General features: G+C 33.7%; 1 pseudogene; it reads right to left on the minus strand.

Annotated features, from left to right (window-relative positions):
* Nucleotides 1-1,054: 1,054 nt before the first annotated feature.
* The window catches only part of LOC122141220, a 43,324-nt pseudogene continuing 26,963 nt past the window's right edge, over nucleotides 1,055-17,415 (minus strand).

A 17,415-nucleotide genomic window follows, 5' to 3' on the forward strand; every position in this document is an offset into this window, starting at 1 on the left:
AAAAAAGTAAAAACATACACCCACAAAATTACTAAAACTTTTTAAAAACAAAATGAAAGCAGACAATATGAGAATAAAAACTACTTCAAAATATTCCATTAAAACCATAAGAGTATCTCTATTATCTATATAGATATCTTTATCTAACTAAAATAACACAATTGCTATGAGGCTGAAAGCAAATGGTCAAAACACATAAATACTGAGATATCAAATTTTTGAATGGCGCAGCCCTGACTATTATGTAGTGCGTATGTGTTGAGTGTGTGTATATTTACCATCCCAGGCATTCAAACATGTCTCGTGATTAGAATAGTCGATAATGAGATCTGGATTTAGGAAATGCTGCAGGTATTCGCGGTCAAACACTGGCCTGACAACCGCAAACCTTGTTTTTTCTCCTCGTCAGTCTATGAAAGAAGGAGATTCAAAATACAGAAAGCAAAGACAATTATTGTAATATATATATATATATATATATATATATATTATTAATATCAGTTTTAGTTTTACTGACCAACTTTTTGAGATGAACAGCATCTTAACTGGCTTTTTCCAAGACGATAATGAGTGAAATAGATAATTACAGTTTTAAGCATTTTTGAGTGAATTTGAATTAATTATTAAGATAGTACTATTAAGATATTAAGATATTACAAATTAGAATTAATGTTAAAAAATATAAAAATCTGAATTTTAATTTCAACATATGCATTTTGAATTTAAATAGTCATGTGAATATTAATTTTTGTATATTGTGTCACATGTAATGTAATAAATAATAAATAAATACACATATAATAATTCAATTTTTTTCATCATCTTACATCAATTACCCAATACAATTAGAAAATAAAATTATTTCAACTAATTTCTTTGTGGTCCAATCAGGATAATCAAGTGCTACATACTATTACGTTTAGAAACACTATATTTCATTTGGAAACAACCACACATTTTAATTAACGTTAAATGAAAACAAAAATTTGAAAAGACCATTGCAAGCATATGAGTGCAATTGTGACTGATGTTTTTACACCCCTGAGCAAAAGTACTACCCTCCTCCTGAAATGCGGACCTCAGCCCATTCAATACAGAGCTTCCAGAGGTCTGCAGGGATTGGCACACATCGGCACATTTAATCAGCATCCGTTTAATTAACAGACGATTCTCAGGAGAGTTGCGAATACTGGCCTGACCCTCACAATCACTGCCTTCACTCTGTAACACATGCAGATCTGCATTTGTTAATACTGTTCTCATACAGTATGGAAAAACAGTATTGTGTGTCTTACACTGGAGCTGTTCTCCTCAATGGCACTCATGGGTTTTGTTGATGCTGTTTTACGAACTTGTTGGACGTGTTCAAAGTGTCGTGTCATTTCTGTCGCCAGCACCATGTCTATTATGGCCTGCCGTAGGGTTCGAAACTGATTCCGAATATGGGGAGGTTAAGAGAGTTTAGTACTGGATCAGCGCGAGTCCTATGAAGAGTATGATTTAGCTGACACTGATACCTTTCCATGTTTTTGAAGATGGTTTGCACCTGCTGTCGTCGTACAGTAAGCTGGAACGCTAGAGCAGCATGGTGACTTTCCAGGACGGGCCGTGTCATTGTACAGAATGGCCAGCTCACTGCCTGCGTTGCACAGGAATGAGTTGGTGCGGCCCGGGTGATCAACGTCATGGACCGTTGCTGCCAACAGTGCCGCTACTTCATCCAACTGGTCAAGACGCCCTGCAAACACAGCACAGATACTGTAGGTAAAGTTTTAGAAGCAACTCAAAATTGTTAGCTCAATATTAGGTGACTGACTGTTTTACGAGATTAACAGCATCAGTTAATAACTGTGGCAACTTAACTGCCTTTAAAAATCAATAGATAATGCCACAATTTTTTGAGTGAATTTTTGAACAAAAATATGCTTTTTGAGTGTTTTTTTTTTAGTTCAGTTTTTGTTTTTTCAAAACATTTTGTTTGCATTAACCTTAATTGTTATATTTTTAAAAATTAAAATCTAAAATATGTAAATTTTTTAAAATTAAAATTTTAATTTTAACACAAGTATTCTTGAATTAAATTTAATATGAAATTATTAATAATAAATTCATTTTATATGAAATAATGTACTGTAAATATTACATTTACCGTATTTATAAAAATGCCTGTTCATAAAAATATTAAATAAATTTAATATATTAAAATTAAAAGTAATAATTTAGTTATTGAACAATATATGTGGAAGGTCATCCATCTTGTAATTTAATTCCTGGATCATTTTGATAAAAAAAATAGATTCAATCCAGGTTTAGTTTGGCTGAGGTAAACCGGTAAATGTATGGTAAAACAACTTTATTATTATATTTAAACTGATAAAAATTACTTTATAAACTAACATTTATTTACAATGGAATTTTTTTTTTAAAAAATAATTAGCTTTAGTTTTAAATAACATTTTACAGTTAATTTAATAGTTTTTACATTAGCACTATTAATAATTAATAATATAATAAAACTTTTTATTTAGAAATTTACAAAAAATGTTACCCATACTTTTGAATAAATGATTGAGTATTGAAACTCAGGCCTGTTGAATGTCAAAACAGTAAACAAATAATCTTAAAAAAGGCAGCTCTTACCTTTTGGCCGATGTTTTCATTTTGTCAAAGTATAAAAATTGAGACATTTTCTATTTCTGTATTCTGACTGGTTGTCAGGCAGGGTTACCTTGACTCTGTCCTTTGCGCAGGAAAAGTAGGCTGTGGCGTGCAGGGACGTCTGCGGCGTGTGTTGAGTTGTGGTAGGAAAAATTGGATGCGTGGTAATTAGCTTCGATCACACTGCAGCCACCGACGCGCATCGTGGCCTCTGTGCAGTTCAGGACTCACTCAGCGCACGCCAAAAGCAGAGAAGATCTTCAGCCCCAGGTATGAGAGCGGCCTGCAACACACGCACACACATACACACACACACACACACGACACACACACACACACTGACACACACACACACTAACACACTACACACAAACAACAACCACACAACACACCTACCATACTCCCACCACACACACACACAGACACACTATAAAATCAGAACGTTTCTCCCATTAAGAAACCAGTTTTATTACACAAAGCAAGAATTCTCTTCCTTTTCTGTACCAACCGCGAATCTTGTTAGTAGCTCTTGTCCGTGATGCTGCGCTTCCAGCTCCAGGATATTGAATTCCCAGCATTTCTCCTCATTGAGCAGCTCTGCTGATGGAGGAATAGGGATTTTCATTTGTAACGGGACAGGCACTGCCAAGCGACTCTGATTCTGACTCCTCTCCTGAATGGTTCAAATGGGTGTTCATGGCCAAAATGGTCAATGTCAAGGTAAAAACGTGGGCAAAAAGGCACAAAACAGTTCCGATACTTTAACTAGTGCTAATTAGTGCTAATTATATACTTATTGTCATTTTTTGTGTTACTATTTTGCAATTAGCTTTTATTTTTTTCTATTTTCCGTTTTCATTTTTAATTGTGCTATTTTCAGTTTTTTTTCAAGTTAAATTTTTAGGAATTTTGTTATTACTTTTAGCATTTCTTAGTTTTGTTGTTAAGCAGAACTGGCATACGTACGTTTGCTAAAAAATATATTGTTTTTGTGTATATTTGGTGTACATGAATATTTTAAAGTAAAAAAAACACATATTTTTTCCACATACTGTACATTATTGTTGCTCCTCTATGACCCGCCTTTCTAAAAACAAAGGTTTTATTGTTTTACAAATCACACATCAATTCTGGAGGAAGGCGAGGTGTGCTTGAATGAACACATCTATCCAGTTCATTGTGACTGGCCTGAATGCCACAAAGCATGTGAGCGGAAATGGTACGAACCACCCCTTACGATACGTTGATGCCGTTCTCGGCTTGTGCGACAGAGACAAAACCAATCACAACCCATTAAAAACAAGAAGGCATATTTGGTGCATCGATCTACTGGGGACACTATGACTGATTCTAGATAACTTATACTGTCTTTTATTTGTTTGCATTGCATTGTGGGCAGCAATAACATAAAAACCATGGTCTGCATTTGTGATCGGGGTGCAAGGAATCGACACATCAACGCGCTTCTCTGCTTCTCTCAACACTGTTCAAAACTTGTGTTTTGAATCATCCGCTGGCATCATTCTTTAAATATGAAAACATACTTACAAGGATGTGAGCTAGCACAGACTCAGCATTGTAGGCTACTCGCCCAGTTTGAGGAAACAGTCCTCCATAAAGTTCAAACTGCAACACGAACTAACTACTCGAATATTTTGGTTTTGAACTGTTCTGGAACAGTCCTTGAATACAACTTAACTGAAGGCCAACAAAAGTAGTTTCGCTTTTTTTCACTTTTCAAAATGAAACACTATCATCTCCACAACATGGGCGGGTGGCAGCAACAATACTCCAGCGAGAATCAAAGTTACAACCTTCTTTCTTTTTTCTTTGCGTGAACTTTGGGCGGTGGTTATGCAATCTTCCACACAGTGACGTAGATATGTGGAGCTGTTTTAAAAATGAGCCGTTTTAAGGAGGGAGTGGTCAGTTCTAACATTTAAAAGAATATCTTTGGTTTGAGACCATTGGTCTTGCAACTTCTCTCTACGCACAAACAAAGCTTTTGCAACACTTGCCAAAGAAAAGGAAACTTAAATCGCCGCCGGCACCATAGGACCACCCCCTTTAATAATTAGGGTTTCATTCATTGTATTTCAGCTTTAGTTTAAGTTTTAGGTGTAGGTTCAGTTTTATATTTCAATTTCAATAAATATATTTTTTAAATATTTTTTTTTTCAGTTTTTTTATTTTATTTTAATTTATTGTAATTTTGAATTATGTATTTTTTATATTATATTTGGTTTATTTTTTTTTTTTTTTGTTTTTTTTTTTTTTTTATTTTTTTTTTTATTTTAGTTTAATTTTCAGTCATTTTAGTCTGTACTTTTGTCCTTTATTCAGTTTTTAAATACTATTTTTATTTAATTTATTATATATATATATATATATATATATATATATATATATATATATATATATATATATATATATATATTATGTTTTAGTTTATTTGCAGTTAATTATTTCAGTGCTTTAACTTAAGCACTAAAACACCAAGGCAACATTTTTAATTCTGGTTCAGTTCATTTTATTTCATCTAATATTTATATTTTATTTCATCTTTATTTAAAATAATTTTAGTTTTATTTATAGACAATTACCCTGCTTTAAACGGCTTTGAGTGAAAACCTTTTAACCCCCTACAGTTTAATCCACTCACTTTAAACTTTTCATTACATTCTGTTACACTTTTTCTTGCCATAATGTGCATAATTTATTACAAAGTATTTAATAAATTGTTACATTTTATATTGGAAATTACAATCCTATAAATTACTAAATAATAACTTACTTCAGGTAAAAAATGCAGATGGTATATACAGCTGAAAATCGTTATGCAAGTTGTTTAAAACAAGCCAAAATTCCTCCAATCTGTAATATTAAAATAATCAAAATATATTTCAATTCAGTCAGTTCAGGAGGAACTGAACACATTACTGTGGAATGCACCTTGTTTGAGAAGACACGCATTCCCAGGAGCCTTCTAGTCCCGTCCTGAATGCACAATGAATATACATCCATATATCTGACTGAAATGAAAGAGAAAAAGACTTGAGGAAGCCAACATATCGTTTCCAGCCAACATAATCATAACAACAACTTAAGCACAGCAATACCACGCTACCCATAATTCACTCGGTGCTTGCGCTGCTCTCATGGAGAAAAACCTTTAGCAGGTCTGAAGGAGATTAAACACACAGAAACAGATCCAGATTCAAAGAGAGGACGTCCTCCAGTACTTAAAACAAACTCCGTCTGAGATGGTGCAGGAGTAGGATAATAGACTGTACAGTGTATAATAGACACACTACACATCCCGTCGCTACCTGATCACAGGCCCCAGCTGCACTATCTTCACTTGGATATTTCACTGTTGCTTGACTCTGACTTCCCTCATACAAAGGCCCCAACCAAAAGGTCATTTGACCTCTTGAGATTTGTTGGATCGCATCCTCTTGCCTTTTATGTAACAGAGCAAAATGACATTATAAAAGGACGCACCTGAATCTGGCTTGTAGTATTTCGCATTTAAAATGCATCAGAACTACGCCCCTGTCCATAAGTTTGGGGTTGTTGCTCAAAATCTATTGTACAAAATGTTTCTAGCATCCTTACTGTCAGTCTGGCGTGTCACTTGAGCTGTCATGAAATCATTTGATATGCTGCATTTGATGTGGCTCATGAAACTCATTTCTTATTATTATCACTAATGCTGAACCGTTGTACTGCTCATCCGAAGGTCGTAAGAGGACCAAGCACGAAGAGTTTTGGGCAAAACTAGATGACAACATTTTCTTATATGATATCGCTGTGGGTGAATCCACCGTCACAAGAACGAACGATCGAGGAAACCGGTAAGTTAACAACCCCAGCCCAATTATTGTCTGTTAAATGTCTTCCTGTTCTGTTGACACTTTACCTGCATCCTTTCTGGCAAAAAAAAAAAAAAAAAAAAAAATTAATATTTACACTTATATTTTTTTATCTATTATTTATTTATATTTTATTTATATATTATTATTTAATAATATATATATTTTTCTGTTATTAATCTTTTGATTGGTAGTGTACCCATATCTATGTATATTATCTTGTTGAATCAAATGTGTGATACAAGACATTAAATTATCCCCAGTGTCTAAAAAAAACTAAAAAAAATAAATTGTGTTTACAGAAATAGCCACAGATAACACGCACATAACTATATACGTAATATACATTATATCTATCTATTACATTAAATTTATCTATCACACTTTTTTAAAACACGTAGCTAAACAATTCAAAGTTAAAAAAATTCAATCTCACCCCCAATTAATATTTCATAAAACCTTTTGTTTATTGTCTCAGGAGTGCCAGGCATTTAATAGTAAACTCGCGTTGAAAAGTATGGTGGAATGAGTTCAAAAAACATTGTCCAGAGAAACACACGTGTTAATGCATAAATCCCCTGTGAATGTTTTGTACTGGCTACTGGTATACAGGCCACCAGCGGCAGCACTACACAGACTTTGATTAAAGAATTTGCTGATTTTATATCAGAGTTAGTGCGTGGCCTGCAGATTATAAAGTTTTAATTGTTGGTGATTTTAATATTCCATGTTGATATGATCTTACCACAAAAGACGTGCTTTGTAAGTAATCTTCCTGAAGTATCCCAATTACTTAGCATATCCAAAATCTCAGAGCGACTTGATGATGTAAACAGAAAAACTATGGACTCTCCTCTTTACTAGCATTTTAAATACAGTTGCTCCTTTACGCTTAAGGAAGATCAAGGAAAACAGTCTGACACCCTGGTTTAAATGACACATTCGCACTCTAAAGAGAGCGCCCGGAAAATGGAGCCGCTCGCTGGAGGAAAGCACTAGAGGTATTTCGTTATGCCTTGGCGTAAAGGTAACCGTGCCTACAGAAAAGCATTAAAAACTGCTAGATCTGATTACTTTTCGTCTCTTTTTAGAAGAAAACAAACATCAACCCCAGGTATTTATTCAATACATTGGCTAAATTAACAAAAAATAAGCAATCTAACAAGTGTTGGACTTTCCCAACAGCACAGCATCAATGACCTTTATGAACTACTTTACTTCTAAGATCGATACTATTAGAGATAAAATTGTAATTATGCCAGCCATTAGCTACAGTATCGCAGCAGACCAGTGCACTATAGATCCCCTGAGGATACAGTTCCACTCATTCATCTACTAGCCGGAGAGGAAGCAGATTGTATAAACTTTGTTAAATATCTAAAACCACCAACATCTATGTTAGGACCCTATTCCATTTAAGCTCCTAAAAAGAGGTGCTTCCAGAAGTCATAGACTCCTCTTCTGGGAAAAAAGAGGTCCCAAAACCTGTTCAAACTGGCTGTTATTAAGCCTCTCATAAAAAAACACAAACTAGTCCCCAAAGAACTGTAAATACAGACCGGATTCTCCGAATCTCCCTTTTCGGTTATAAGATACTAGAAAAGGTATATCCTCACAATTATATTCCTTCTTGGGAAAATGGAATCTGTGAGGATTTCCAGTCAGGATTTTAGAGCCTTATCATAGTACTGAAGACTGCCTCCTCTTTAGAGTTTACCAAATGACCTGCTCTTATCATCTGATCATGGGTTGTATTTCTCTATGACTGCTACTGGATCTTGTATTTTTTGCACTGCGATCGACACAGATTGACCACAACATTCTTTTGCATAGACTAGCAAACTTTGTTGGCATTAATGGAAGTGCATTAGCATGTGGTTTAACATCTACTTATTGACCCGCCATCAATTCGTAGCAGTGAAAAAGAGGTATCATATCGATCACCAAGTGCAGTATGGAGTACCTCAAGGCTCAGTACTAGGGTCGTTTACAATCCCGTTATATCATCAGGAAACTGGTGTTAGCGTTCACTGTTTATGCTGATGATTCTCAGCTTTACAGTTCTTTGCGGCCCCGGTGAAATATACCCATTTGAAAAACTAACGGAATGCATAGTTCAATATAAAAAACTGGATGATGAGTTATTTCTTACTGCTAAATATCTGACAAAAACAGAGTGTGTTAATTATTAGGACCGAAAAACCTGCATGTAATAAACCTAGAACGCTGTCCTAAGACTTGATGGCTGCTTGTCTCTCAGACGACCACTGGGACAAGCCCACAGGAACCAGTTGAGTCCTCTGCCACAATCTGACTTTGCTTTAGCCGGAATTGAACTGCTGGTTTCGTCCTGGCCGAGAAGAACTAGACCCCCGACTGAGCCTGGTGTCTACCAAGGATTTTTGTCTCCATTCTGTCACTGATGGAGTTTTTGGTTCCTTGCCTGCTGTCGCCTCTGGCCTTGCTTAGGTTGGGGGACCCTTAATTACAGTGATAGCGTTGCCCCTCGGTTGACAAATGATTGCACAGATACTATTTAGAACTGCCAACTGATCTCCCACCATGATGACGATGCCCAATGACGGGCAATGATGACGCCGTCCCTGCCATTTAACTGTCATTTTGGATTATTAATTATTGATTATTTGTTTTAATAGCGCTATATAAATAAAGGTGACTTGACATGCCTATATATTAATAAAAGAATTTGTGATCAGGGCTCTATTGTCCACATAGTTTATAGAAAAGAAGTTCTTTTGCGACTGAGAATAAACTAGATGTTAACATTTTTTACAACAAGTTTTTTCAGCACAGTGGGAACCCTGCCAACTAACAATCTCTAAAGAAGTAAACCCTGTTAACACTTCTTGGTATTTTGTATCCAGCTATATCAGGAAGCAGATCATTTGGAGCTTCACTGTTCAGTAACCATTGAATCACTGCGTATTGGCAAAATTGCTTCGGGGCACTCACCCAAATGTCTCTGTAAACTCTCAAAATGAACGACATTCTTGTTCTGTGTGTCCCTGCCGCAATCTCTGTCTGTGTGAACCTCTTTTTAGATCTAGCAACTATTTTCTTGCCTTAAACATTTTAAATCTGGTTTAAAAAGTGGCCCGCTCTTTAAAGGGGAGAGAAGATGTCCTGTTCAGACAATTGAGGACTGCTGTGTAAACAAGTGCAGCAGCACTGTCCGTCACAGACTGCTTGCTAACTGTGAAACAGCCTGTGCCAGGCAGCATGGAGCTCAATGTATCTGTGCCATGAAAACAAGAGCAGTCACATCTACTGAACTTACCACTGACATGCAGTCCACACGCTGTAGATAAGACCAGTTTTTCCTGGCAGCGCACGTCCTGGAATTTCTCCCGTAATGATGATTCCTTTCTCTGCTGAAAAAATCTGGTCTATGTTTGTTTGTGTACAGGAAATCAGTTTGTGAAAATTTCCCGTCTGTCTTAATATTGATCGGGTACTGTTTTATGAGTCTTTTGACTGAAATGGTGTTTGAAGAGTATTTTAAGGCTATGTTCTGTGAATCATGTGGGTTGGTAAGATGACTTGTAGGCTTTTGTGTCATTTGGATCCAAAAACAGGAGTCATATGATGGATTTTCTTGGGGCTTATTTTAAATACAAGTATAAAATGAAATTAAACAAATAAATAAATAGGGAAAAAAGTATTAGGGTTAGCAAGTTAAATAAATTAAATAAATAAATTAATTAACTTAAAATATGAAACTAAAATAAAATAAAAAGGGGGTAAGGCAATAAAATAAAATGAAATAGGGTTAGGGTTAACGAATCAAATCAAATTCAAATATATTGTTTTTAAAGCTAAAATCCAAATTAATAAAAATTATAGTAGTTAAAATAAAATAAATTAAAATAATGGTTTAATATAGTAAAAAATAACATGAAATAGAGTTAGGGTTACCAATCAAATACCTATAGTAGGGTTGATAATCAAATAAATTATGGTTAGGAAATAAATAAAATTATGAAAAATAATAAAATACAGGGGTTAGTAATAAAATAAAATGAAAAGGGTTGAGGGTTAGCAATCAAATTAAAATATATGGTGAATAATACAATACAAATTAATACAATTATGGTTAGGAATAAAATCAAATTAAATAAAATAAAATCAAATAAAATCAAATAAGCACCTTAAAAGATAAAAGGTGAATTCTCGACTTAACACTAAATCGCCCCCCCACCAGGTCATTGGTGTGTGGGATCGTCCTCTTTGAGGCACAGTGGGGTGATAGTAGAGTTCTGTGGTCCTCAAGATCTTCCAGAACACTGATCCAGAGCTCTCGCTAATAGCTGTCTCACAGGACCCCACCCCCCTGCACCTCCTGTCCCCCGCTCTCCTGCGCTGTTAATTATATTTATCACCCTATACAAGACAATGAACTACATGTAGAACAAGAAACAGAAGGTGGAAAGCAAACAACAAACCACTACTCAAGGTTTTACAAATCCATAAATATCTCTGTAGTAAAGAATTTTCCGCCTCTGACGTACTGTTTTTGCTTCCATTGTCACAAAACAATCATCAGTTATGACGGGAAGTAATAATAAATACACCGAGACAAAAGGTTGTTCAGCATGACCTCAGAGTTGTGTGCTCCCATTGAGGAACGGAATTGAGAAAACCTATAGATTAATAGAATGATAGATGGATGTTATGGATGGCTTAGGCAGATAGAAGGATGGATAGATGGACAGACAGAACAATAGTCAAGTCAAGTCACCTTTATTTTATTTATATAGCGCTTTAAACAAAAAGTCATTGTAGAGAGGAACGAGATAGATAGATAAAGATAGATAGATAGATAGATAGATGGATGGGTAGACAGAACACACGAGAGAGAACGATAGATGAACAACAGGACAGACAGACAGACACAGGGATCGTACAGAGGAAACTGCAAAATGAAATTCCCGGACTTTCCAGGACTTTTCAAGCACTACTTTGTTTTGGTTTTCAAGGACCCTAAACTCAAGAGGATCTCACTATCAACACAATAATAGTATTATCTTTCAAAATTCTAATAAACGAATAAAAAAAATGGCACGAACAAAGTGCAGCCACAAAAAGCATGCAATAACTGTGGGCAACCTTAACATTTGAAAGGATATTATGACAAGTTATCGCTTTCTTTATTCAAAACAGAATTTTTTTTTTTTATGAATATGATGACCTGAAGAATTAAAGCTGTGTCATACACTTGGAAAATTATGAGCTATTATATCACACTTAGCAACACTAGGGTGGTGTGTGACAATAAGACCTAGCTCACGAGATCATACAGATACTTAGTTCACTAGAATGAGACCACAATATTTTAATTTTTTTTTTTTTTTTTTTTTTTTTTTTTTTTTGTTTTTTTTTTTTTTTTTTTTTTTTTTAAAATATTTTTAAGTTTTTTTTTTTTTTTTTTTTTTTTTTTTTTTTTTTTTTTTATTTTTAAATTTTTTTTTTTTTTTTTTTTTTTTTTTTTTTTTTTTTTTTTTTTTTTTTTTTTTTTTTTTTTTTTTTTTTTTTTTTTTTTTTTTTTTTTTTTTTTTTTTTTTTTTAAAATGACAAATATTTGTCTTTTAATCACACAAATCAAAACAATGCAGTTGTATTTTGAAAAATTGTCAAACTAATCTAGGGCTGTTGACAAACTGGGTAATTTGATATTTTTTTAGTAATACAACTAGACCAAGTCTAAGTTAAAAAAACAGGCTTTTAGTATGCTAGTATTATATATAATTATAAACTAACGATGACAAGACAATAATAATTGGTTTCAAATAAAGTATCCAAAACCAAGTAATTTTTTGTTTTATTGAACAACCTGATATAAATAGGCCTACATAATGTAATATGCCTAACAAAATATTGAACCTAACCAACTTAAGTTTACTATGTATTATAATACACCACCTGCAGACGGCGCCAAAGGCCTGGCGGATGCTTCACTTTACAGCAGTGATCCAAGGACGTTTAAATAAATGTAATTTTAATATTTAGCCACTTCCACAAACTCAGAGCGAGCGAGGGTTTGAACTTTTATTTTGAAATAGCGATATTACAACAAATCACATACTAGAGAAATATGTTGATGAATTTCTCCTGTGTTGACATAGGTTTATAGATGATGATAACCAGACAACAACAAACAGAAAACTACCACATTTTTGCTATAAGTTTGATTGCATAATTGCGTTTAATAGTGTTCATCGTCTGTTGTTTACATCTTTATGATTTTTCCGAAACATTTCTGCCATATGCACAGTAAAACTAACAGTCATCACTGATTAAACTACTACTAAATATTGTAGAGCAACTTAATTTTCTGCTAAAGTTTTTGCAATGATTTGTATCGTAAATAGCACTATACAAAATAAAATCGAATTGAATTGAATTGAATATGCGCGATCGAAGGGGAGACTGCTTTTCACCAAAAGGAGGTAAATGCCCGCGTCGAAAGGGCTCGGTATTTATATCAGACGCGCTGCATCATTATTTGCATAAAAATAGTATTTTATCGAGGGGGAAAAAAAAAAACACCACTTACTTCATATATACTTGCCTTTAAAAATTCAAGAACTTTTCAAGTACCTTCTCAAAAATATGGCTGTTTTCAAGGGTTTTCCAAGACTTAAATTTCAAAAAGTCAAATTCAAGTACTTCAAGCACCTTGTACAAACCCTGCAGACAGATAAGTAGAGCAACAGACAGACAGACAGACAGACAGACAGATAGATAGATAGATAGACAGACAGACAGAGATAAGACAAACAGATAGACAGACAGACAGCCAGATAGATAGATAGATAGATAGATAAGATAGATAAGATAGATAGATAGATAGATAAATAGATAGATAGATAGATAGATAGATAGATAGATAGATAGATAGAATAGAGAGAACAACAACATAGAGACAGACAGACAGATAGACCGAGGGGGACAAGATAGTAAATAGCTGATTCTGTATTGATCTGTATTGAATCAGGTGGTATAATTATTCATAAAGGTTAATGTTTATTTGTCTTCAGGTGTGTATAATAACACAGGTGTACCTTAGTGATTGGAGCCTCAATAGTCATGGAGTGGATTCTGGCCATAGAGGAATATCTGCGGTTCTGTAGACTGGGAGCTGAGAGAGAGGAGAGAGAAGAGAGAGGAGAGAGGAGAGAGAGGAGAGAAGAGCTCTTTAAATAGCTCCGTCTGCGTCAGAGTGCACTGAGACTGTGGGTGTGCTGATGTCATCAACACTGGCCAACGTCACAAAAAGCCCCCCCCACCCCCCAACACAGTGATTCACATTAAAACACAAATACATAATTAACACACACTCAAGTGCACACAAATATCTTTACTGCTCTGGTTTCTCTGGATAATTACTTCTGGACTGTTAAAGGGGATTGTCTTGTTCGCTCGTGTTCTGTTGGGTGTGTTGTGATGAAATTCACATCCCATCCTTTCTTTGTCTTACCATCACTGCTGTGAGAGCTGATGGATCTGACGTCACAGACTCTTTCCTCCAGGGTCCTTGTGACGCAAGGAATTGCATTCTGGATAAGGGACAAAACAGGGATGAATGCAACACACCCACACACACACACACACACACAACACACACCCACACACACACACACACACACACACACACACACACACACACACACACACCACACACCACACCCCACACACACACACACAAACACACACAAAGACATAACTGCATGCATCATCTCTTATCTGAACACAGCCAACCAGCTCCACTATTTTAACCTGCATCATTATCATCATCATCATCATCATTATTATCATCAAAAAGCACCATCAGTGGTTTCATGTAGCAGACAAAAGTGAGCAAGACAAAAGTCATACACTTTCCTTTCCTTTTTCACAATAATAAAAGACTAGATGGTCAAATTTGTTAATTAAAATAAATACAAGTTAATTTATTATTAATTATAATCTCTTATTGTTTTTTATAAATTGATTTATATTCATGTTATGTTATTAAACATTAAATTATTTACACTTAAATTAATTTTTATTAAATTTATTAACATTTAAATGAATTTTCATTAATTTAATTTTTAACTATTAAATATTAAATATAACGTAAATACAGCAATTAAATTATTACATGTAATTAAATATAATATTTCGACAAATTTAAGTCAATATTTAATGCTAATTTCAACAAAATTATATTTATTTAAAAAAAGTGAAATATTAAAAACTATAGCAATATATTAAAATATTATAATATAAATATAACATTAAATAAAATCATTTCCTTTTTTAATTATTTTATGTAGTTATTGTTTTATATAGTTATTTAATTATAAATTTAGTTATATTAATTTTATACATTTAAAGTTTATTACAAATTAAATTATTTAAATTAACCCAAATGTATTAGGAGCACTCTTTAATAAATTTGTGGTTTCTGTCTTTATTGAAAGACAGATAGAAAGATGGATATTTAATTAAAATATCAATTAAAAAAAACATAATTGAATTTATTCTAAACTATAATCTTTTTAATAATTATTTATTTACAATTTGATTTATATTAATTATACACATTTAATTTTTATTTCAGAGCACTCTCTAACACATTTTCTGTTTTTAATTTTATACCATTTTTAATGTCATATAAAAGAATAGCAATAGTGATTCTTTCCTCTGAAAGCAGACACAACTGATGTGAAATGCCTAAACATGGTTACTTACTGGGTCATGTCACATATGCACACGCACGCAAATATATGGCAAGCAAATTATTATGGCTAATTTTAAACAGTCTGACACTCAACTGTCGCCCAGGGTGCACTGCAGCCATCATGTTTATTCTGCACCACGATCTATCGCTCTATTTTCCCCTCTAATTCTCAATGCAGCACATGAGCTGTGCATTTTCATTCACGCTATTGTTTGCTTCACAGAAGATGTTACAAAAACCAAAATCTATACAGAGCCAATATGGGTTACAGTGTGCAACACAGAAAAGTAATCAAACAAACCATTAATGAGAGTCTGACGTTGTACCTGATTGAGAGTGTTCACCACAGCATTTCTCTTCTTTGCTCAACTTATGAACCTGCAAACACAGATTTCTGATCAGCTTGAAATAGCATACGAGGTGTGTCATTTCAGCTCTCTCTCTCTCTCACACACACACACACACACACACACACACTGATTGCTAAGCATTTAAACCTCTCACTGATCTCACTGTAAACTTTCTGGCAACAACATAACTGAAACAAATGTGCAAAATGATATCAGGTGTCAGATGAATTAAAGGTTGATTATGTTTTGTGAGGAATACAGCGGGTAAGTTTACAGAGTTAACTAGTCCCAGGTCCTGGTATGCTTGGTTGCTGAAATATCAGTCAGATGTCCCTTTCTTGTCTAAGTGGGTGGTTTTGGACACAATAAACTACAATATGCCATGAATTTATCACAATACCAACATTTTAAACAAACGTCAACACTTGATCCTAACGTCAATACACCCCAAAAATAAAAATGCTATTGAACAAAATCCTTGTGAAAAGGGAGAAAAGTGAAAATATTAATATCAGTACATTAAATATTATACATATTACATTTATATTTAGTTAAATACAGTAATTATTACATGTTAGTAAAATATAATAGGCATTCTAATTAAAGTCAATACTTGATACAGTTACATTTTATTTTTAAGGTGTCCTTGTTACGGTGTGTTAATTGTACATTTAAGTACCGAGTAATATTAATTAACTACTGTACATGTATATTTGTACATGTACTTTTCAGCAAGGACACATTCAATATATCAACATTTATAATATTACAAAGATCTTTTTATTCAAATGCTGTTCTTCTGAACATTCCATCCATCAAAGAATCCTGAAAAAAATGGTTTCAACAAAAATATTAAGCAAAAATTTATTAGCAAATTAGCGTATTAGAATGATTTTTTAAGGATCATGTGAAACTGAAGACTGGAGTAATGATGCTGAAAATTCAGCGCTGCATCACAAGAATAAATTACATTTAAAAGTTTTTTTTTTTTTTTTTAAATGGAAATCAGTTATTTTAAATTGTAAAAATATTTCACAATATTACTGTTTTAACTGTATTTTTGATCAAATAAATGCAGCCTTGGGGAATCAACCAATTCGATTCTTGCTGTTTAATCACACAATATGACTGAAAACTAAGCAACTTACAAAATGTCTTGTTGCGTTGCTGGTGGCTGGTTAGGATAGAGCCTTAGATTAACATTGAATAGACAGGATTTATCATTTGTTGCTCTGTCAGCTCTTTTCCTGATCAGAACACGGTTTTTAAGCATTTGCTGAATTCTCCTGAGTGGAAATCCTGCCCGCCGCATCCATTTATCCTTTTAACATGATCACGTTTTTGAATGAATGGAAACAGGATTTTCGGTCTTAGGTTAGAGATTAAAGAGAGCTGCCAAAAAGGGAAACTACGCAGTGTGAGGTTTGCTTTTTAGTAAAGTTACATGGTACAGACAGAAAAAGAAAAATATGGTTATATTTTATACATTTTCACACTCATACATATGATGACATGTAAGTAGAAGTATAAAAGAGCTTAGCTACACTATCCTGAAGGATTAGGTCAGGAAATCTGATTAAGAAGAAGATTTTACTACAAGCCCACTGATAATTACTGTTATTTTTTATCTTGTTTAATCCAGCAGAATTTGTAAAGTGCATTTAAATTTATTCATTTCTTAATCAGTATTTCTAACATAACAGAAAAGATTGATTTCAATTGATATGGAATTGATTCACCAAGGCAGTTAAAAACAGTAATATTGTGAAATATTATCACATTTTAAAAT

Source organism: Cyprinus carpio, chromosome B21 (assembly GCF_018340385.1).
Source record: "Cyprinus carpio isolate SPL01 chromosome B21, ASM1834038v1, whole genome shotgun sequence".
Taxonomy (NCBI): domain Eukaryota; kingdom Metazoa; phylum Chordata; class Actinopteri; order Cypriniformes; family Cyprinidae; genus Cyprinus; species Cyprinus carpio.